General features: G+C 37.2%; 1 long non-coding RNA gene across 1 annotated transcript; it reads left to right on the top strand.

Annotated features, from left to right (window-relative positions):
* The first annotated feature begins 991 nt into the window (after positions 1-991).
* Positions 992-11546, top strand: LOC113100226 (uncharacterized). Its single transcript, XR_003289585.1, has 11 exons — positions 992-1383; positions 1509-1625; positions 8251-8323; positions 8824-8907; positions 8994-9091; positions 9436-9513; positions 9600-9805; positions 9919-10013; positions 10189-10286; positions 10467-10614; positions 10691-11546. It is a non-coding gene; the product is annotated as an uncharacterized LOC113100226 (long non-coding RNA).
* The last annotated feature ends 13241 nt before the right edge of the window (positions 11547-24787 follow it).

Raw genomic sequence — 24787 nt, 5'->3', positions numbered from 1 at the left:
CATAACATTAACACAGAATCAGTTCAGAATCAATCACCAAAAGAATCAGTTCAGTTCAGGCGCTCTGTGTGTCGGTTTGCTTCACGCTGAATCACACATGCGCAGTATCATCAGCTCCTCGGTTCACGAATCGGACGCGTCTGACAGAAACGGTTCTTGACTCGTGAACGAGTCATTATCTGGCTCGGCTCGGTGTTCATCTTCAGTTCTCTCTTCACAGCAGTTCAGTCAGTGTACTGTTTGAGTCAATTAATTACTCCGGGATATTGGTTTGTTTGAACTCAGAGGGAGTGTCAGACACATTAAACAAGTTAACAACTTCATTCATCTGTGGATTAATGCGTATTGGAGACGCGAACCGTTTAAAACGATTCAGTTTGATTTGGTGAACTGTTTCAAAAAGATCCGGTTACATCGAATGATTCGTTCGTGAACCGGATATCACAAACTGCTTTGTTTTGAACTGTCTTACAACAGACACGGAAGAGAAGACAATGCTGAATAAAGTCATAGTTTTTGCTATTTTTGGACCAAAATGTATTTTCGATGCTTCAAAAAATTCTAAATGACCCTCTGATGTCTTACGGGTTTGAAACAACATGAGGGTAAGTTATTAATGACATAATTTTGCAAATTGGGCTAACTAACCCTAGTAACCGTTTTTTTGTTTACAAGAAGTTACAGTCAAAGGAATTATGATTGTCCTTTAGGTTAATCATTTGAAATAGTAAAAACAATATGTTCAGACTTTTGACTACTTTCTTTAATAGCTACATAACTCAGTACTTGAGTAGTAAATTTGAAAATAGACTACTTGCAATACATAAGTACAAAAAATGTTGAATACTTTAGTACTTCTACTTAAGTGTGGTGCTTAAAGAGCACTTCAACTTCTACTCAAGTCACTTTTTTGATAGAGCACTTGTACTTTTACTCAAGTATGGGTCTCTAGTACTTTATACATCTCTGCTCACAGACACACATGCGCACACATACATCTGCTGGATGCTTCTCAGCAAGCCTGTTGTGTAGATTAGGAATTTGTTTATAACTTAATATAATTTTTGCAGATTTGTTGAACAACATGCTGCGGTGACAGCAACTCTCATGGCTGAAAGAAATACCAGGCATCTTGTGCAAAGAGGGTCATACATCTCTACACTTGAGGACACATGTAGGGTGCTGAAGCCACTCAGAACCTTTACCGATTCCCTGGCTTCAGAGAAATGCATCACAATCTCATCCCTGAGGCCTGTCCTTCAGCATCTGACTGAATCCATCCAGGCAGAAAAAAGGATGATGACTGCAGCCTGGTGAGGATCATGAAACATGCCATCTGCAAGAACTTAAAAGAGCGGTATGAGGATTCTGATATGGCTAATGGTGAGTAGGCCGGTGCCACACATTTCTCCAACCTCAACTTATTCTTATATCATTATTACTCATTGTGAATGATTGTGTTTTATGAGCTCCTTTAATAATTAATATTCTCTTTGTTTATTTTATAGTGATTAACATGGCCTGTGTACTTGACCCCCGCTTCAAGTTAAACTTCGTGGAAGAGGCAGATTCAATCAAAGGACAGCTAGAGCAACAGGTCACGCAGGAGTCTTCTGCAAATGAAGGTAGCACTTCTACTCTCTCACAGGAGTCTTCTGCCAGAGGAGAATGTGAAGATGGGGGGACCAGTGTCTCTGTACCTGAGGCCCCAAAAGGCTTGGCTGGTATGCTCAAAATAATAACAATGAAAAAAAAACAGGAAAAAAATAATCAGCAGACATAGTGAAATCTACACTAGCATTTCAAGAAGCTTCTATTACACATCCTTGCCCACTATTGCTGTCGATAAAGATCCACTTCAGTGGTGGAAGGATAATGAGGAGGAGTTTCCAAGGTTGGCAAAACTGGCACAGAAGATCCTTTGCATTCCCACCACCAGTGTTGCATCAGAAATACTTTTCAGTTCTTCAGGAAACATTCAGACAGTGTTTACTCCAGTTTGAAACCAGACAAACTTAATATGCTTGTCTTCCTTCACACAAAAATAAATGTTCATTGTTTATCAGTATTCGTAATGCTTGTTGGGTAAAAAAGAGAAATTAAGTAAAAATTAGTGTAATGTCTGAGAAGGCAATAAGTTAAAATACATGTGCCTTGTTGATCAGTATTTGACTGTTTCACTCTCACAGATACTCATAGATATCGTGATATATTGACATTGTGATATATTTTGCTCACGATAACCGTGGTGTGAAAAATTAAACATCGTGACAGCCCTTATATATATATATATATACACACACACACACACACTCTCTGTATATGTCTGTGTGTGTGTTATAAGGTGAGAGAAGACCCAATAGCGAAATGACAGTCAATAAGCCCTTTAATAAAAAGTAAATGAGGCAGCCACCAGTAGGGTAAAAAAACAGAAATCTTTTTGAAAAATAATCACAACGGACACAGCCAAAACATCAGGCCAGGAATCAGCAACGGAAAAATCTTCTTGTATTCAAGCTTAGACAGATTTCAATGAGGAAGCTCGGGCACAGATGGTGGCTAGCCTCTGGTCACACAGGAATGTACACAGATAAAGCACTGCGGGGTACTGCAGTAGCTCTATAAGCGCAGCACTGATACAGAGCAGAACGTCTCGGTAACATATGTAACCCTCGTTACGGAGACATAACGTCAGAAGGAGACTGACGAATCAATTACCTTCGAGTGGTACAAAACGAGACAATGGTACACAAAGTACCTTGGTCTGTGGAATTCGCATCACGTGCTGCACCCGCAGAGCGGGTATATAAGGAGCTGTGGGAGCAACCCGCATTCAAGTCTTCGCTGAGGGGCCGAGCCGGTGACCCGACCGTTCAGCAGAAAAGAAATGTGGTAAGGGGACATAACGTCTCCGTCCCTCCTTCAGGGAACGAAGGTTACATATGTTACCGAGATGTTCCCTTTCAGTCTGTCATGTTATATGTTACATCAGAAGGAGACTGACGAATGGGGTCCCTAACAAAAGGCCACATGGCTGGTCTTCTAGTGACCCATGTGAGTAATATCGCCCTGTCATGAACAAATAGAGCACGAGTGAGGGCCTAGAGCTAACACAGAATACACAGCGAAGCATATTCCTGCCGGACATATGCTAACAGGCTGCCTGCACGTAGGTGGACTTACAAGGCGGGTATCCACCAAGGTGTTGATAAGACCTCTTGAGTTACCCAACCCGCAGGGTGGAGTTTCAACGACAGAGCTGGCAAGGGGCTTGCCAAGGGAAAGACACATTCTGCGAAGAGACTTACTGTGGACATACACACGTGGGATTGCCCAGAAGAGGAATCACAACACATGGAGGCACCTAGTCCCACACGGGGCTGAACAAAGGGCATGTATGCAAGTACTGGACATCAACAGTGCTGGAGGGACCCAGGGATCTGACTGAGGAACTCACCTGAGGGGAATAGCGCACACATCCAGTCCACATCCAGAGTGGGATGGCACAGCAAGCGGATTGACACCGAGCAGGTCCTTACTGGCCCGAAGGGGTGAGTACCCAGGAGGACACAGGGTCTACATGGAAATTATAAAATATTACGACTGTGTTAGGTATCGCCCAGCCCGCAACTCTACAGATGTCTGTTAGCGAGGCACCATGCGCCAGCGCCAAGAAGGAAGTACTCCTAGTTGGAGTGAGCTCTCACCACTAGGGGGCATGGGAAATCTTAAACATGATAAGCCAGGACAACAGCATCCACTATCCAGTGGGATAACCTCTGCTTGGAGACAGCCTTTCCCTTCTTCTGGCCTCAGAACGGCGCACGTACTGGACAGAGCAGCGCCAGGGCTGGGTCTGCCTCCTCCAGGGGCAGCGCTTGCAAGCTTTCCACCTGATCCCTAAAAGGAGTGGTGGGAACTTTGGGCACGTACCCAGGACGGGGTCTCAAGATAACGTGAGAGTTAGCCGGAGAGTTAGCAAGGCACACTTCATCAACTGAAAATGCCTGCAGGTCCCCGACCCTCTTCACCGAAGAGGAACCTGATGGTTAGATCGTGCCTAACAAGAGACTTACCTTCAGTGGGTCATGGTGAGCCGAAATGGCGGCCACATAGACCTTGAGGGTGGAAGGAGACAGCCTTTGTTCCAACCCCTCCTGAAGAAAGGAAAGCACTGACCCGATCGGGCATTTCCAGGGGTCCTCACGCCGTGAAGAACACCAAATGACAAAGAGGTTCCACTTCAAGCATAGTCGTTTCTGGTGGACAAATGCGTGTTAAAATCATTCGCGAAAGAAAACATTCAGCAAATGAAAATAGGCGATTAATCAGTTAAAATGTGTTACTCTTGGTTAACAGTAATTATAATTATTTTACTTCAGAACAAAGCCTGGGAGTTTTCTAGGTTATCCATGTTTTTGTTTTTTGTTTTTTTTTCATTGCATCTGAAAATGACTTTGTTCATTACATTCACTTCACGCGATCTGGCGCAGATCAGCCTCCCACAAAGCTCAGCTGTGGACGATTTAAAAATGTTTGATATAAAGCAGTGGTTCTCAACCCGCCGCCCGTCACGAATTCTAATGCGGTCTGCACAACATGCTGAAAAAAAATAAAAAAAAAATAAAACTTTATCAGTTTGTAAAATTTTATTGTTTACATCAATAAGAAAAATTATGCTACTAATGAAATATAAGCTATATCCTAATGTTTTTATGTGATTTTGTTTTTCTTCATATATTATTTTCAGACATGAGCACTGGCATAAGCATTTAACGAACACATACAAGCGCGCACTTTGGCAGAATTCAATTAAAATAGTCATCAACAGCCATTAGGTAAATTGCCTTTAAGGTAAAATTGCGCATCAGAATGGACAAATTTGTTTTTAAGGGAGAAAAAAAAGAAATTCAAAAAATGCCAGCGAATGAACATGTACAAACTGTGAATAGTCGCAGTATCAGTATTGAAGGAGAAGTGCTGGATTTTTGTTTTTTGTTTTTTTGCCTCGCAACTCACTTGAAGAAGTTCAGATAAATGGAAACACCATACACTATGTAACAATCCTTAATTGAAGAAATGTGGCAAAATATCTCAAGAGAGAACCTCATATTATTAAATTATGATATTACCCTACTTTAAAAGCAAGTAAAGAAGGTTCCCTTTAAAATGACTTTAGTTGTCAATTACTAAAGCTTTTTTTTTTTTTTTTACATTGTGTGAATGTTGTTGATTATAATGAGAGAACTTGAGTTTAATTGTGAGGACGTTTTATTAATTCTTTAGAGTTTCAAAGATTTTAATCGTGCCGGTTTAATTTGATTCGTTTCTTGTTTTAGGCAAATTAGGCCTAAATAATGGGAACTAAATTATACAGTGCTTCACATTTAAACATGCAACAATTTCTTAATCAGTTTACAGACAAATGTCTTTTTTACCAATAAGTTATGTCAAAATAAAGGACAGGTAACGAATAACAAAAATGCATGTTGTTTTAAATAGGAAAAAATATATTTATATTTAAAATATAAAATAAAATATTGACATTTTGCAAAATATAAGCACAGACTCAGGCACAGGCTTGACATTTATCCTGCTTAAATTCATTCTAAGAAATGCACATAACTTCATAAATACCAAACTTTCATTTGTGAATATTAAATATATTAAATATTTAAACTATAGTGTTTTTCTTTCATTTTCCGTGACTGAAGCAGTCAAATGTAACACATCAGCGAGGCAAAAAAATGTGCTTTGATGCGCTTGTTTGATAACTTGTGGTTAAAGCGCCACTCAGCAGTCAAAGGCTGCAAATGCAGTAGAAGAGGCGTTTTCAATGTCTACTTAGTGTATACAGTACAGACCAAAAGCTTGGACACACCTTCTCATTCAAAGAGTTTTCTTTATTTTCATGACTATGAAAATTGTAGATTCACAGTGAAGGCATCAAAACTATGAATTAACACGTGGAATTATATATGGAATTATATACATAACAAAAAGTGTGAAACAACTGAAAATATGTCATATTATATGTCATATTATGTCATATATGTCATATTATATGTCATATTGTAGGTTCTTCAAAGTAGCCACCTTTTGCTTTGATTACTGCTTTGCATACTCTTGGCTTTCTCTTGATGAGCTTCAAGAGGTAGTCACCTGAAATGGTCTTCAACAGTCTTGAAGGAGTTCCCCGAGAGATGCTTAGCACTTGCTGGCCCTTTTACCTTCAGTCTGCGGTCCAGCTCACCCCTAACCCATCTGGATTGGGTTCAGGTCCGGTGACTGTGGAGGCCAGGTCATCTGGGGCACCACCCCATCACTCTCCTTCTTGGTCAAATAGCCCTTGATGCCTTCAGTGTGACTCTACAATTTTCATAGTCATGAAAATAAAGAAAACTCTTTCAATGAGAAGGTGTGTCCAAACTTTTAGTCTTTACTGTGTATATATATATATATATATATATATATATATATATATATATATATATATATATATTAGGGCTGTCAAATGATTAAAATTTTTAATCATTATTAAATTAATCATGATTAATCACTATTTGCAATTACACCTGAATCCTAACCATTTTTTTTTCTGAAATGCATACCAAAAGAAAAATAACAGGACACAGATACATGATTTTCATGTATTGATTCATCAATATGTGGTTATTTTTTTCTGAATTTCAAAAGTTTAACATTTACGTAATCAAATTTACCTGAGCACTATATCAAACCATGCCATTTAACTACAGATAGTGTAAGAGTTTTAGGTGAACCAGTGGTTAAATATAGCCACATATCTATGAAATTATGCATAGAGAAACTCGAAAGAATGAAATCAGAAACACAAACATGCGCCCTCTGCACTCTGGGCACTCTTGTTTTTGGGAGGTGTTCATTTGTTCTGCCACAATACTTTAGGATCGATATTTTCACGTTCTGAAGGCTTGAAGTGCCAGTAAAACCAAGTAAAAATGCATATGCTTTTCCAATCAGCTGTAATTTTCGCTGCATTGCATGTAGGTGTTCTGCGCATGCGCAGTGTGAAACACAGGACGCTATAACAGGAAGAAGCTCCAGTGCATCAACTACCAAAGTCGTCTCTGTTTATGTATTTGAAAGTAACTGGGGTAAAACCTTAAGCTTCTTCTGTGTTTTCGTTGCTGCGCTCGCCGCTGTTTATTCAGAAATCGACAAGACTTTCCTGACCTGAATAATTTGTCACACTGCGCATGCGTGAAATGCGTTAAAAAAATTGACGTAATTAACGACAAACAACTAATTAACGTCGTTAACGCACTATTTTTGACAGCCCTAATATATATATATATATATATATATATATATATATATATATATATATATATATATATATACACAGTGGGGATCGAAAGTTTGGGCACCCTTTGCAGAATCTGTGAAAATATGAGTGATTTTCAAAAAATAAGAGAGATCATACTAAATTCATGTTATATTTTATTTAGTACTGTCCTGAGTAAGATATTGTACATAAAAGATATTAACATTTAGTCCACAAGACAAAAAAAATGCTGAAATTATTAACCCCCTCAAAAGTTTGGGAACCCTTGGTTCTTAGTACTGTGTTCTGTTACCTGATGATCCTCGACTGTCTTTCTGTTTTGTGATGGTTGTGCATGAGTCACTTGTTTGTTCTGAACAGTTAAACTGAGCAGCGTTCTTCAGAAAAATCTTAAAGCTCCTGCAGATTCTTCAGTTTTCCAGCATCTTTGCATATTTGAACCTTTTCCAGCAGTAACTTTATGATTTTGAGATGCATCTTTTCAGACTGAGGACATTTGAGGGACTCAAACACAACTATTTAAAAAGATTCAAATATTCACTGATGCTCCAGAAGGAAACAAGATGCATTAAGAGCTGGGGGTGAAAACTTTTGAACATGATGAAGATGGCCAAATTTGTCTTATTTTGTTGAAATATAATTTTTTTCCATTTAGTTCTGCCCTTCGTAAGCAACAGAAGATACTTGTATGTTTCCCGGTACACAAATTAAGTACAATTTACCTTGATCATCAAATTCTGAAAGTTTTCACCCCCCAGCTCTCTTTTAATTGAAATTAATCATCATTTTGGCATTACAGTACACACTATTATTAAAGTTGTCAATATAGTTATTGTGATGCTATTACTATACAAAACTATTTAAAGTATTATACTGTCCTTTTTTAAACCTCCTTTTTCAAATTTCTGTTATTCATTTCGCAGGCAAATAAAATTCTCATTGAAGAATATCCCAAAATGGAGGGGGAGGAAGGGTGGTTTTTCTACAAGTCTTCAGGTGCATACCATTTTCAAACACCTTTCGTTTTGATGGTGCAGGAACACTGAATTAAAAAAATGAAAGGCTGCATGCCATGTGTGCAAAGAAAACATGCCTCTGCATATCCTAGCATTGCACATCGAGAATTGTATGGAGTCTGCAGCAGATGATGATGAGGTTAATGCATATAACAGAAGATATTTCAAAACAATACATATATTTTGTAATTAATGGTAAAATATCATCACATTGTTTTTGTCTTGTTTTGTAAGTGAATACTAATATATACTCCTAATGATGCTATATTTGACTTTAGGAAGCAAGAATTAAACCCTGTACATTAATAAGATAATAGCATCATGAAGTGCTTTATGTTTCTCAGATGTTTTTAAGTCAATTGAGATCATACTCTGCTTGTAAAAAAAAGTGTCCGGAAATGTTTATCGTAGCGTATGTATGTCGTAGCATTGATTATTTCTCCTATGCATCAATGGATACAGCTGTTTGTTACTTTACAGGACTGGCAAAGTGAGGTCCAGGTTCTTTCTGTCACAAACTCACCACTTGTGCGCCCTAACAGAGAGTCCAGAGATTGTGGCCAGGTAATGATTTTGAGTTGATATCTTGAAAAATATGTGAAATTGCAGAGAGACCTGGTGCAATTGATTTGAATATATGTTGTCTACAGGATAGAAAGGAATGCCCTATATGTTGTGGCTGCTTTCCATCAGATGAAATTGTTCTGCATGCAAGCCTGTGTGGTGAAAGGTTTGCCATTCTATCATGGTATTATATACATTTTATTTCACAACATATTGTCTGTGTTAAAGCTGTGTCTCCTTGTAATGTAATATAATATATTACTCTACAATGTAATATTATCAGTATTTTGGGATTAATTTAAATATAATTTGCGTCTTTGTTTTGTCTTATCCTTCATAACGCACAAGAAACCGTGTGTTAGCACTAGAGTGTAATAACAAGGTGACTCAATGGGCATCTAGGTTTACAGATATGTCCAAAATAACATACATTCAGTAGAATGCCTTTTTACCATTGTTTTTCAGGTGTGCTGAAACATAAACATTGATATATTTTAGTTTTAATGTGTTTTTGTTGACCCTTTCCAGTCTACAGGACAATTTGACCTACAATACAGACAGCTGTGTGCTACGCGAGGGAAGCTTATCTATGGCCGACATGTCTAGGTGATTTTTAATTTTTTTGTATAGATCAGTCATTTATTTACTTAAGGTGTCATTAAATTCAAAGTGATTGGGCTGCTTTTTAATAGTGACGATGATGTACTCCAGTGGCTTGCAAGCCAAGTAGATGCAAGCAAAGATTTGAAGATCTGCATCACGCGGGACAACCTTTTCCAAAGAGGCCTAATTCAGTGACTGAGACAGAAGAAGGGCTCACCTGTCAACAAACTCAATGTGACTTTCATTGGCGAAGCTGGAATCGACACTGGAGCATTAAGCAAAGAATTTTTGACTGGTAATGTATATTTGGGACAATCTCTGGCATCAAGCACTACTGAAATCAGGTTCATAGGTGCAGTATTTTTTATTTACTGAACTGTGTTTTCTGTCATTAATTATTGTATTTAGAAATGATGCATTGAGAGGCGACTGTCTGAGGGCAGTGGCAAGAAGGGAAAGAGTCCTGTCTACTCGATTGGTGACCTAGAAAATGGTTTCTACAGGTTTGCATTGTTTTATTGTGGTCCTACATTATGTAGTTTATGCAAGAACAAGTAAAAACTGACCAAAGATGATGTGGATGATCTTGAATATGCTTTACTCATAGAAAGGGTGAGTACATCTGCTATGAACAGCCGTGCAAAAGCATTAAAAGCTTTTTTTTTGTTGTAATTTTAGGTGGAGGAAGCAACTGATCTGACACAGTTCACAGATGAAATCATGAGTTGTGGTTACATGGGTTTGCTTAAGTTGGACCAAAAGGACAGTAACATAAGGTCAGTACTTATTTTCCAGAGAAACAATTTTTATATAATTAATTTTGATGCACACAGCATCAGTAGCCTCTTTAACAGCATATTATTATTATTATTACTGTTTTTAGAAATGCAGCATTTGAACTTTAGTTGTGTGGAAAATAACATATTTCCGCAAAACTTTGTTCCTGTTCTCAATAGAGCCATTGTTCTGCACGTTACAATGCGTCTGAATCCCATGCTTCAGCAAATTAGAAATGGGTTGAAGGTCTACAACCTTCTGGATGTGATTGGGAAGCATCAAACTCTCTGCTCAAAGCTGTTTGTCCCCAAAAAGGATGATGAAAGAGTAAGGATACTGGACATTATTCTTCCTGATTTTTACACCATTGTACTCAACTACTCTGATCTGTTTTATGATGCAGGGCAGAATGAAGACCAGCAAATGTGTGAGCCTCTGACCCAATAGGAGCTGCTAAGTCAAGAAGAGCACTGGAGTCAACAAACACACGTGAGCCTGTCTGTCCCGACAGTGATGAAGTGGTTAACTGGACAAAGGCACAAGCCCCTTCTTCCATCAGAGAGGGCAGATTTTGAAATAAATCTAAGATTTGAACACCACTGTAATGAAAAAATGCCAGGTCACAACATTTGTTTCCCACTTGTAAGTGCCTGCACAAATACAATAACTGTTCCTGTTGAACATCTGAAAACATACAAGGAGTTCAGAGATATAATGACAGTAGCAATCAGAATGGGTAGAGATTTTGGGCTAGTGTAGAGGTCTTGTTTTTTGATCACTGATGTTTACTTCCCCAAATCAGGCAGTATTGTGAATATTTTTGGCATTTCTAATGGCATTTCTTAAATCTGTTCAGTGAGCTGTTTATTATTCTGTGAGAGTCTTAACACACAAAAAAAGACCGCTAGCACAAGTCGAACCATAAAAATAGCTCAATGTTAGTGTTTGGTTTTCCCATTGCATTTTTTTTTTTTAAGTTGGGACCACTGCTAACCATTTATTTGAAAAAGGTAATTTAAGAACTCTGTATTTGCATTTTGTTTACAGAGCACTGACAATTTTTCATGTAATATAAACCTTGAAATGTGATGCTGTTCCTCAATTCATCGTTACTTGTACTATTGAAAAGTTGAAATTGTTCAGTCTTCCACATACACAGTTTCAACACGTGTATAGCAAATTCATGTCATTCAAGTGAAATCAACGTTGTGGGGGTTTACATTTACTAAATTGTCAGCAAAAATTAACTTGGTTGATGTCAAAACAATAAATGGACATAATGCCTATGGCCTTTATCATTCTTCATTGTGAATATTAACTGAAGTGATTTACTTGAGTGTCTACAGCATTATATTCAAAGATCAAAGTGTACAAATCAACAGCTTTATTTTAAATTCTTTATTACCAAAATATCTAACATGGCATGTTGAGTTTAACTGTCTAATGGTATTTAAGACGCCAGTTTAAAATATCGGCATACACTCAGGCCCGTTGTTACAAGGCAGGCAAACCAATCAATTGCTCGGGGCCCCAAGACAATGACTGGTTAAGAATAAAATGCAACGACACTGTGTGAGCGCCCCTTTGATCGTCAATGCAGTAACGTGTAATGACACTGTTATCGGGATCCCCATCAAGGGGGCCCCTCTCAGTAGTCACTGACAGCAGCTAGCCAACATGATCTCTGCTGCCGGCAAAATACAAAACCTCCTCGGCAGTCATGAAGTGGAATTATGCTTCAGGAAGCCAGAAGAGAAAGGAAGAGGAGGATAAGAAAGAACAAGGTAGTGGTAAGTGATAAATGACACTGGATAAAATAGCTCTACTTGTCAGTCTTGTACAAATGGTGTAATTTTGAAGCAGGTAGGCTAGCAAAAATATGTTCATGTTAGCTAACGTTACCTACCTGACAGCAAATGCTGCTTGTAACGAACAGTTAGTGCAACTTTTTTTTCGAACGGAAGGAATATGGTTGCTGTAATATGTTTTTTAACGGGATAAGGAAGACACAGAAGTGTTCCAGAATCACTGTTTATCGTATTTAATAACATGACATTGCTGTAGCTTTGTAATATGTTTTGATGAAAGTGGAATAGCAAATAGCTTGCTATACTATTCCACCGTGATAATCTATTTACTAAATGGGGGTTGGGAAAACCACACAATAAATTCTGTGCATCAAACATAAGCTTGGGATGTTTTTAAGCATTGGTAGTGAAAGCAGCTGCCTGCATCCCTTCCCTTCTAATATCGAAATATGGAAATGCTAACATATCTTTTTTTCTGTAAACTTTATAATAAGTAAAAATACTGTTTGCTAACAGTTAAATGACAATTAACTAAAGATTAATTAACTCTCATTATCAATTTACCATCTATTAATGATTGTTATTATAAAGTTTTATCATCTTTTCTTTCTCCCTCAAGTTGCTTTGCTTAAATTTCTCAGCCCTCAGGCTCTTCCTAAGGATACCTCCACTGATGAAGGTAGAGTGAATTTCTCTCACTGAGCTGGGGTGCGTTTCCTAAAACCATAGTTGCTAACCTGTTAGCAACTTAGTTGGTTGGCAATGGGAAATTGCATTGCACCCCTGATCTGTTAATACCAGACCTCTTTCAATATGCTAACAGTGAAATGGTAAAACGTACTTCACAGGTAATTTCAGATTTTCTTTTCAATTATTTTCCCAGCTACACCATCAACTTCATCCTCAACATCAACAGATGCATCACTTCTCAGTGCTGATGTTTCCTCTATATAGCACAAGGTACCACAAGCTCTATAATTATAGCTGATATTCTGCACAGCCCAGAGTTTAAACTGATAAGTGTGTGCTGTCATATTATTAGAAAAAAAAACCCAGTGCAAATCACTATTGAATTCCCACCAAACTATTTTTTCAAGTAGTATTTGCACTGTAAACCTTTTTTATTTATATATGAAGTGTGGGTGAACTTAAACTGTATGGCTATGCTGTGGTTCCTGTAGGCTTTGCGTGCGTGCAGGGGTCGGGGGGCCTCTATGTCCATTTTGCTTGGGGCCCCCAAATTCCTTCAAATGGCCTTGCATACACTAGATTTAGAAGTTTAGTCAATTAAAACTGTTGAAAGTTGTGGGAGGTTTATTTGGTTGTTTAAAACAAGTAACAGCAGAATAAAACAGTGGATATCTTTAGCATGGCAGACTGAGTTGTTTATATACTGCATCTTAAGACATGTCCTAAACCATTCCCACAATAGTTCTGCACAAATACCTATTCATGCAAGCAATTCCAATTTCATTTGTAAGAATCAGATAAAACGTTGAACATTTATATTGCAGACTGCATGTTATCCTGCCAAGTTTGAGTGAAGTGTCACATAGTCAAGCGCAGCCTTGTAAATGTCTTTTCCATTGTCCTGGGAGGGAGTGATAGGATTGATGGCTGCCCTCAGTCCAGCCATAGCCTGTGGCCCCAGAGGGCACTGGATGGGTGGTAGAACTACTCCACCAGCAGCAGCAGCATCTTCTCTGTCAGGGTTGAAATCCAAGAAGTGATCTTGCAAATCCTATAAATGGCAAGTAATTTTGTTATAACACTTTGCAATTGCCTTTTGTGTACTTCACACATTTGATCTTCAAATAATTCATCATAATTTGTTGAGAGAACAAAAATATTGAATATGCATTGATGTTAAAATGTCTTTAGACTTCTGATTTGATCTATTTTTGCATTACTTGTCACAATTGTTTCATATCTGAAAATATGAGACAATGGGTAAACCTGATTAAACATAGCTTGGATTCAACATTTTCAACATTTGAGGTCTAACTCTAGATTCTCTGGAGCAGCCACAGGATACTGGAGCAATCCAATGGTCCAAAGTTGATTGGGAGTCAGGTTTTGTTCCGTTCGCAGAGGATGGTTATCCCACCCGGCTGTAAAAGTGTTGAGGTCCATTTGGAGGCGTGGTACAAATATGTACTGGGCACAGAATAAGCAGGCACTCATCTTCAAGACCATGAAGTAGCTCATAATATACCCTTGTTACTGCCATCCACACATCACGCCATAAGCGCTCCACCCTTTGAGATCAAAAATACAAAAAGTGCACCGTATTAATATTAGAATCACAGCCAGGGGTTCACTGCCATCCATTTCCTAGGTAACCAAAGGTTGAAATAATCTATATTTTGTTTCATTACAGATACTCTGTAGAAAGTGTTGAATGTATTGTAACATAATAGGATGTTTCTCAACAAATTGTGGAATGGGTTACCAAATATACCCAGGCTCCCTGGGTGGCACACCCAAGCAAAGTCCATGTGTGGGAAAGATTTACTCAGGTTAACTTAGGTAAGCATGGTGTCTTGTTTTGAACAAATATACAAGACTCTCCACACATGTATAGTGTCGTGAACAATAACCTAATTTGGACACAGTGCATCTCTGTAGACCTAGGAAGGATTAATGCTTCCTGTGAAGATGTATCCTTAAGATTTCCTACTACACAGTGTTCACTGTATTGCTGTTGCCAGTCTCCCTGGTTGGGCATCAATAAGAATGACAAATCATTTTTACTTGAATCATTTTTAATGAAATAATTTCTGGTGAAGACTGTTTACAGATTATCCAAATTTACTAGGACAGAGATGTTGGTGTTAAGGTCTTCGCAATGAAATTCTTTAATGCTTTGATCATCCAAAAATAAATCACATTCACCTCCATTGTATTTTGTGAGAACAAAAGTGTTAGTGACAGACGAAAATTTAAATAAATAAAAACATTGATGTGTGGAAAAACTGCTTTTTGTGATTTGGGTTAGGGTTACCTAAAAGAAACATGACTTTGATATTTACCTTTGATTATGCACACTTTTTACCGATATGTAGCTTGCTCTGCCACAGCCACGAACAGTGAACATGCATTGAGCAATGCCGACATTTTCGACCCCTTGGTCTCCTCTGTCTCTTTTTATTATGTGATTATTTAGAGTTAAAGTCAAATGTTTTCGGTCAATGAATTTTGATAAAAAAGGCAATCATGCTCTTGCGGTTTTCTTACCTTAATGGAAAGCCAAACTTTTCAACTGAGCTCATGAAGAAGCGCTGTTGATGCCTTGTTATTATCTGCAGAACCCAGGTACATTATCTGGAGCATAGTAACAAAATACTTATCTGAATGTGCAAAACTACATAGCATATACAGTATTGTTCAAAATAATAGCAGTACAATGTGACTAACCAGAATAATCAAGGTTTTTAGTATATTTTGTATTGCTACGTGGCAAACAAGTTACCAGTAGGTTCAGTAGATTGTCAGAAAACAAACAAGACCCAGCATTCATGATATGCACGCTCTTAAGGCTGTGCAATTGGGCAATTAGTTGAAAGGGGTGTGTTCAAAAAAATAGCAGTGTCTACCTTTGACTGTACAAACTCAAAACTATTTTGTACAAACATTTTTTTTTTCTGGGATTTAGCAATCCTGTGAATCACTAAACTAATATTTAGTTGTATGACCACAGTTTTTTAAAACTGCTTGACATCTGTGTGGCATGGAGTCAACCAACTTGTGGCACCTCTCAGCTGTTATTCCACTCCATGATTCTTTAACAACATTCCACAATTCATTCACATTTCTTGGTTTTGCTTCAGAAACAGCATTTTTGATATCACCCCACAAGTTCTCAATTGGATTAAGGTCTGGAGATTGGGCTGGCCACTCCATAACATTAATTTTGTTGGTTTGGAACCAAGACTTTGCCCGTTTACTAGTGTGTTTTGGGTCATTGTCTTGTTGAAACAACCATTTCAAGGGCATGTCCTCTTCAGCATAGGGCAACATGACCTCTTCAAGTATTTTAACATATGCAAACTGATCCATGATCCCTGGTATGCGATAAATAGGCCCAACACCGTAGTAGGAGAAACATGCCCATATCATGATGCTTGCACCTCCATGCTTCACGGTCTTCACTGTGTACTGTGGCTTGAATTCAGAGTTTGGGGGTCGTCTCACAAACTGCCTGTGGCCCTTGGACCCAAAAAGAACAATTTTACTCTCATCAGTCCACAAAATGTTCCTCCATTTCTCTTTAGGCCAGTTGATGTGTTCTTTGGCAAATTGTAACCTCTTCTGCATATGCCTTTTTTTTAACAGAGGGACTTTGCGGGGGATTCTTGAAAATAGATTAGCTTCACACAGACGTCTTCTAACTGTCACAGTACTTACAGGTAACTCCAGACTGTCTTTGATCATCCTGGAGGTGATCATTGGCTGAGCCTTTGCCATTCTGGTTATTCTTCTATCCATTTTGATGGTTGTCTTCCGTTTTCTTCCACGTCTCTCTGGTTTTGCTCTCCATTTTAAGGCATTGGAGATCATTTTAGCTGAACAGCCTATCATTTTTTGCACCTCTTTATAGGTTTTCCCCTCTCTAATCAACTTTTTAATCAAAGTACGCTGTTCTTCTGAACAATGTCTTGAACGACCCATTTTCCTCAGCTTTCAAATGCATGTTCAACAAGTGTTGGCTTCATCCTTAAATAGGGGCCACCTGATTCACACCTGTTTCTTCACAAAATTGATTTTTGAACACATTCCTTTCAACTAATTCAACTAATTGCCCAATTGCACAGCCTTAAGAGCGTGCATATCATGAATGCTGGGTCTCATTTGTTTTCTGAGAATCTACTGAACCTACTGGTAACTTGTTTGCCACGTAGCAATAAAAAAATATACGAAAAACCTTGATTATTCTGGTTAGTCACATTGTACTGCTATTATTTTGAACAATACTGTAGTAATACTAGGCTCAGCCACATTGTGTTGAAAAAGTGTCAAATGCTTACCTTTCGTGAATAACCATCAATCCCAGCGAAGATAACAATACCATATTTGAAATGAAAAATACATTTTCATAAAGTGTATCACCTCTGAAAACTATAATAGCGAAGGTGGTCAATTCAGATTTGATTTACCATGAACCCATGTAACCTTCAGAATCTGTTCACTACAGAATTGCCTGTTTTTTTTCTTGCTGTGCGGCTATACTTTAAAAAAAAAGTTCTGCTTCAACAAAATTACAATAATAAAAAATAAAAAAATAGGGTATTCAAAAAGGTTTAATCAGTAAAGATGGGAAGCATCCTCAGGTATACACCACTGGAGAAAACACTGCAAACACCTTAAAGAAAAACTGTCAGTATTCAAGATGTTGTTCTTGAGTTGGTCTCAAAGAGTGTAGTCCAATTATTTGTAAAAGCTGCACTTAAGATGGGACATCCTTCTATAATATGAGAAATTAAGCTAGCCTCAGTGTGTAAATTACTGTTTTTTTCTCTTCTTTATTTCATGTTACAGTTAAAACAATGTTGTACACATAGCCATGTATCATTATGTGTAGCAACAGCAGACTTTTTCCTGACTGTATGTCATCCTCATCCTGTTTTTTATGGTAAACCAATGGATTTACTGCCTAATGCTTAAGAACCATGCTAATATAATCAAGCATTCTTGAGGAATGTTTTTAATTTACAGCATGCACGCTGATCCACACAGTGTGGAACGGATTAAGAGTCACTAAGCACCAATCATTAAATAGCTACCCATTCACATGTTGGAATTTTATAGAATGGTGGCACAAACTAACTCTGTGCAGCTTAATTAATAAACTGTATTAAAAAGGGTTTTTTTGTTGAAATACAGCTCCAGCAATCTATAGCCTATCTTGTAATAGCATACAAAATCTACCTGCATCCTTCAAACATGAAAATACTTTTTTTGTAAAAGCTCAATTAAGAGACTCACTCTGCAAACTATTTCAGTAAACATTTATGAATATAAATATATGAACATATTATAACAATATTCTTGTGAAACATAACACACACACCTGATAAGTTTGTGGTTTGTGTCCACGTGGACCAGTGAGTGGGGACCCTTGACAGACTATGTTCTTCTAGCAACACAGCCTAAACATGTTATTCTCTCCAAGATCCCTGCAGAATCCACCCTGTGCATGGATGCTGAAACCTGGTCCCATCTGACACGGCGTCCCATCGCTTGCAGTTCACCCTTCATCATTCTATATGCGGTATCTTCAATTTAACTGAGCGCACAAGATAGCATTACTTTGGAAACATGACTTGATTTGAATGAAGTGTAAACGTATAAGATTATGCTAGCGGAAATGATGCGTATAAACATTACTTTATAAACGTGTTAACTTGTTATCTGCGTTCACTAGATGGTATTTTATTTGATTATACAAGTATTTGAAATATTAACTATACAACTAAATATTATTATTAAATATAAACTGAATTTTCTGTTTGCGAATATATTCACAAGCAGAAAATACCGTTTATATTTTTAAAGTAATTGGCTATTGAACGCAAGTCTCAAGGTACAAAGTATTACATTTATATAAACATTTTTTATTAAATAAAGCTAATATTTCAAATACTTGTATAATCAAATAAAACAACAGTCTCTAAAGAAAATGTACCACGTTTTTACTATGGTAAATATGATTTAACGATAGCGTTTATTGTGAAACCACAGTAGCCACAAATGTACAGTTGTCTCAGATGTCATGAAATGTTCTTTAACTTCATGAACAATAAAATGTAGTCATCGTTCTGCTATGGTTTATTTTCATGATAGGTAAACACAGGTCACAAGTTAAATTTATGCATATTCAAGTTAACACGGTCACATTTCCTTGATTCAGCAGCTGCAAGATGTGACGCTGAGAGTCCTGTGTTGAATCCAGAGATCTGGAGCTGATCGATAGCTGATCGAGTAGATCGATAGCTCGGTGGTTCGTGACTGTTGTCTCGCGGCGCGTCGTCTTTTAGCGCGTGTTCAAAACCCGCGCCAACACAGGCGTACTTTATTTGTTTTTTTTTGTTTTTTGTTTAACCTACTTACTTCAGCCGCAAAACGGGCGATCATACTAATAACTTGAAATCTTTACAAGAATATTAGAATCATGCAATGAGCAATTCTTTATTTCATGTTACAGTTAAAACAATGTTGTACACATAGCCATGTATCATTATGTGTAGCAACAGCAGACTTTTTCCTGACTGTATGTCATCCTCATCCTGTTTTTTATGGTAAACCAATGGATTTACTGCCTAATGCTTAAGAACCATGCTAATATAATCAAGCATTCTTGAGGAATGTTTTTAATTTACAGCATGCACGCTGATCCACACAGTGTGGAACGGATTAAGAGTCACTAAGCACCAATCATTAAATAGCTACCCATTCACATGTTGGAATTTTATAGAATGGTGGCACAAACTAACTCTGTGCAGCTTAATTAATAAACTGTATTAAAAAGGGTTTTTTTGTTGAAATACAGCTCCAGCAATCTATAGCCTATCTTGTAATAGCATACAAAATCTACCTGCATCCTTCAAACATGAAAATACTTTTTTTGTAAAAGCTCAATTAAGAGACTCACTCTGCAAACTATTTCAGTAAACATTTATGAATATAAATATATGAACATATTATAACAATATTCTTGTGAAACATAACACACACACCTGATAAGTTTGTGGTTTGTGTCCACGTGGACCAGTGAGTGGGGACCCTTGACAGACTATGTTCTTCTAGCAACACAGCCTAAACATGTTATTCTCTCCAAGATCCCTGCAGAATCCACCCTGTGCATGGATGCTGAAACCTGGTCCCATCTGACACGGCGTCCCATCGCTTGCAGTTCACCCTTCATCATTCTATATGCGGTATCTTCAATTTAACTGAGCGCACAAGATAGCATTACTTTGGAAACATGACTTGATTTGAATGAAGTGTAAACGTATAAGATTATGCTAGCGGAAATGATGCGTATAAACATTACTTTATAAACGTGTTAACTTGTTATCTGCGTTCACTAGATGGTATTTTATTTGATTATACAAGTATTTGAAATATTAACTATACAACTAAATATTATTATTAAATATAAACTGAATTTTCTGTTTGCGAATATATTCACAAGCAGAAAATACCGTTTATATTTTTAAAGTAATTGGCTATTGAACGCAAGTCTCAAGGTACAAAGTATTACATTTATATAAACATTTTTTATTAAATAAAGCTAATATTTCAAATACTTGTATAATCAAATAAAACAACAGTCTCTAAAGAAAATGTACCACGTTTTTACTATGGTAAATATGATTTAACGATAGCGTTTATTGTGAAACCACAGTAGCCACAAATGTACAGTTGTCTCAGATGTCATGAAATGTTCTTTAACTTCATGAACAATAAAATGTAGTCATCGTTCTGCTATGGTTTATTTTCATGATAGGTAAACACAGGTCACAAGTTAAATTTATGCATATTCAAGTTAACACGGTCACATTTCCTTGATTCAGCAGCTGCAAGATGTGACGCTGAGAGTCCTGTGTTGAATCCAGAGATCTGGAGCTGATCGATAGCTGATCGAGTAGATCGATAGCTCGGTGGTTCGTGACTGTTGTCTCGCGGCGCGTCGTCTTTTAGCGCGTGTTCAAAACCCGCGCCAACACAGGCGTACTTTATTTGTTTTTTTTTGTTTTTTGTTTAACCTACTTACTTCAGCCGCAAAACGGGCGATCATACTAATAACTTGAAATCTTTACAAGAATATTAGAATCATGCAATGAGCAATTCTTTATTTCATGTTACAGTTAAAACAATGTTGTACACATAGCCATGTATCATTATGTGTAGCAACAGCAGACTTTTTCCTGACTGTATGTCATCCTCATCCTGTTTTTTATGGTAAACCAATGGATTTACTGCCTAATGCTTAAGAACCATGCTAATATAATCAAGCATTCTTGAGGAATGTTTTTAATTTACAGCATGCACGCTGATCCACACAGTGTGGAACGGATTAAGAGTCACTAAGCACCAATCATTAAATAGCTACCCATTCACATGTTGGAATTTTATAGAATGGTGGCACAAACTAACTCTGTGCAGCTTAATTAATAAACTGTATTAAAAAGGGTTTTTTTGTTGAAATACAGCTCCAGCAATCTATAGCCTATCTTGTAATAGCATACAAAATCTACCTGCATCCTTCAAACATGAAAATACTTTTTTTGTAAAAGCTCAATTAAGAGACTCACTCTGCAAACTATTTCAGTAAACATTTATGAATATAAATATATGAACATATTATAACAATATTCTTGTGAAACATAACACACACACCTGATAAGTTTGTGGTTTGTGTCCACGTGGACCAGTGAGTGGGGACCCTTGACAGACTATGTTCTTCTAGCAACACAGCCTAAACATGTTATTCTCTCCAAGATCCCTGCAGAATCCACCCTGTGCATGGATGCTGAAACCTGGTCCCATCTGACACGGCGTCCCATCGCTTGCAGTTCACCCTTCATCATTCTATATGCGGTATCTTCAATTTAACTGAGCGCACAAGATAGCATTACTTTGGAAACATGACTTGATTTGAATGAAGTGTAAACGTATAAGATTATGCTAGCGGAAATGATGCGTATAAACATTACTTTATAAACGTGTTAACTTGTTATCTGCGTTCACTAGATGGTATTTTATTTGATTATACAAGTATTTGAAATATTAACTATACAACTAAATATTATTATTAAATATAAACTGAATTTTCTGTTTGCGAATATATTCACAAGCAGAAAATACCGTTTATATTTTTAAAGTAATTGGCTATTGAACGCAAGTCTCAAGGTACAAAGTATTACATTTATATAAAAATTTTTTATTAAATAAAGCTAATATTTCAAATACTTGTATAATCAAATAAAACAACAGTCTCTAAAGAAAATGTACCACGTTTTTACTATGGTAAATATGATTTAACGATAGCGTTTATTGTGAAACCACAGTAGCCACAAATGTACAGTTGTCTGAGATGTCATGAAATGTTCTTTAACTTCATGAACAATAAAATGTAGTCATCGTTCTGCTATGGTTTATTTTCATGATAGGTAAACACAGGTCACAAGTTAAATTTATGCATATTCAAGTTAACACGGTCACATTTCCTTGATTCAGCAGCTGCAAGATGTGACGCTGAGAGTCCTGTGTTGAATCCAGAGATCTGGAGCTGATCGATAGCTGATCGAGTAGATCGATAGCTCGGTGGTTCGTGACTGTTGTCTCGCGGCGCGTCGTCTTTTAGCGCGTGTTCAAAACCCGCGCCAACACAGGCGTACTTTATTTGTTTTTGTTTTTTTTTTTGTTTAACCTACTTACTTCAGCCGCAAAACGGGCGATCATACTAATAACTTGAAATCTTTACAAGAATATTAGAATCATGCAATGAGCAATTCTTTATTTCATGTTACAGTTAAAACAATGTTGTACACATAGCCATGTATCATTATGTGTAGCAACAGCAGACTTTTTCCTGACTGTATGTCATCCTCATCCTGTTTTTTATGGTAAACCAATGGATTTACTGCCTAATGCTTAAGAACCATGCTAATATAATCAAGCATTCTTGAGGAATGTTTTTAATTTACAGCATGCACGCTGATCCACACAGTGTGGAATGGATTAAGAGTCACTAAGCACCAATCATTAAATAGCTACCCATTCACATGTTGGAATTTTATAGAATGGTGGCACAAACTAACTCTGTGCAGCTTAATTAATAAACTGTATTAAAAAGGGTTTTTTTGTTGAAATACAGCTCCAGCAATCTATAGCCTATCTTGTAATAGCATACAAAATCTACCTGCATCCTTCAAACATGAAAATACTTTTTTTGTAAAAGCTCAATTAAGAGACTCACTCTGCAAACTATTTCAGTAAACATTTATGAATATAAATATATGAACATATTATAACAATATTCTTGTGAAACATAACACACACACCTGATAAGTTTGTGGTTTGTGTCCACGTGGACCAGTGAGTGGGGACCCTTGACAGACTATGTTCTTCTAGCAACACAGCCTAAACATGTTATTCTCTCCAAGATCCCTGCAGAATCCACCCTGTGCATGGATGCTGAAACCTGGTCCCATCTGACACGGCGTCCCATCGCTTGCAGTTCACCCTTCATCATTCTATATGCGGTATCTTCAATTTAACTGAGCGCACAAGATAGCATTACTTTGGAAACATGACTTGATTTGAATGAAGTGTAAACGTATAAGATTATGCTAGCGGAAATGATGCGTATAAACATTACTTTATAAACGTGTTAACTTGTTATCTGCGTTCACTAGATGGTATTTTATTTGATTATACAAGTATTTGAAATATTAACTATACAACTAAATATTATTATTAACCCCTTTGCGTGCAAACATCGCTGACGGCCCCAGTTTATTATTGTTTCACTTTCACAGCACATTAAACATCACTGTCTTACTTCATCTGGACAAACTGTGCATCAATGGAAAGTTTAAAGACTCAAGCTTCGATATTTGACCAATATTTTGATAAAACATTGTTGCAGTGACAGATATTTAGTGATTTATGTCAGGAGTGCAAAATAATAAATCCGTATTATGCCACATTTTGAATAGAAATTCACAACTCACTCATATTCAATCACGTCAAGAGCGGTTTATTTGTGTTCACATAGACTCACTGAACAGCGTCAATAAGGATTTACAGACCAAAGATGCATATCTGCGGAGATATATGGATATATTTACTGATGTTTACTTCATATTTCTTCAGACAGAATCGTCATTTCTATTCATTTTCCACGGATTTACGCGATCAGATGATAAACAGCCTCTCCCAGCGATCGGTGTGTGCGTGCAGTAGTCACAGCTCGTGCGGTGTGTGACTCAGACTCTGATTGGGTCTTTCAAACATCAATCTTAGAGTTTCATATCTGGACACCGCCCCATCGTGTCACATGCTTCCTGCACACTTCCTGGTAGTTATCTGGCCAAAACAACACTGAAACACCTCTGTACACACAAAATATCCGAATAATAAACCCGCGATTACGATAGTAAAGCTTGGTATGAGAATTTCTTGAGATCTGGGGCGTTTTTATAAAAAAAATCGAAAATGTACATCGGAAATGCTAACTTGTGCAGCGATGAAAAAGGCTACAAATAACATATTTTTACAACAGTAAACGACCAAATTCCACCCCTGATCGCTAAAGGAAGTTATTATAAACACTCGATCGGGGTTTAAAGTGAGTTTTGAGTAAAAGTGTACTAATAATTTAATAAATTGTCAGATGTAGCTTGATGCTAACGTTAGCACCAATGCTACTAATAGCAGGTGCTTTTCTTCTTCATAATGCATTTTTGTCTCAATAATTCACGTAAGGTCGTAAGAAAATGTTTTGTTGTATTTTTATAGTAAGACTTTTGATAAATAAGGGCTAAATGCAAAGAGAGACTTAAGTGAGATCGCTGCTTTGTTGCTTTGTAAAGCCTGAAAAACCACAATCAAGGCTAATAAAGGTGGAATAAAAACAAAAGAATAATGATAAAAGAATAATGCGGATAATGTGTCATACTTGG

This window comes from Carassius auratus, unplaced genomic scaffold (genome assembly GCF_003368295.1).
Source record: "Carassius auratus strain Wakin unplaced genomic scaffold, ASM336829v1 scaf_tig00217198, whole genome shotgun sequence".
Classification (NCBI taxonomy): domain Eukaryota; kingdom Metazoa; phylum Chordata; class Actinopteri; order Cypriniformes; family Cyprinidae; genus Carassius; species Carassius auratus.
This window is presented reverse-complemented; position numbering and strand designations above follow the sequence as displayed.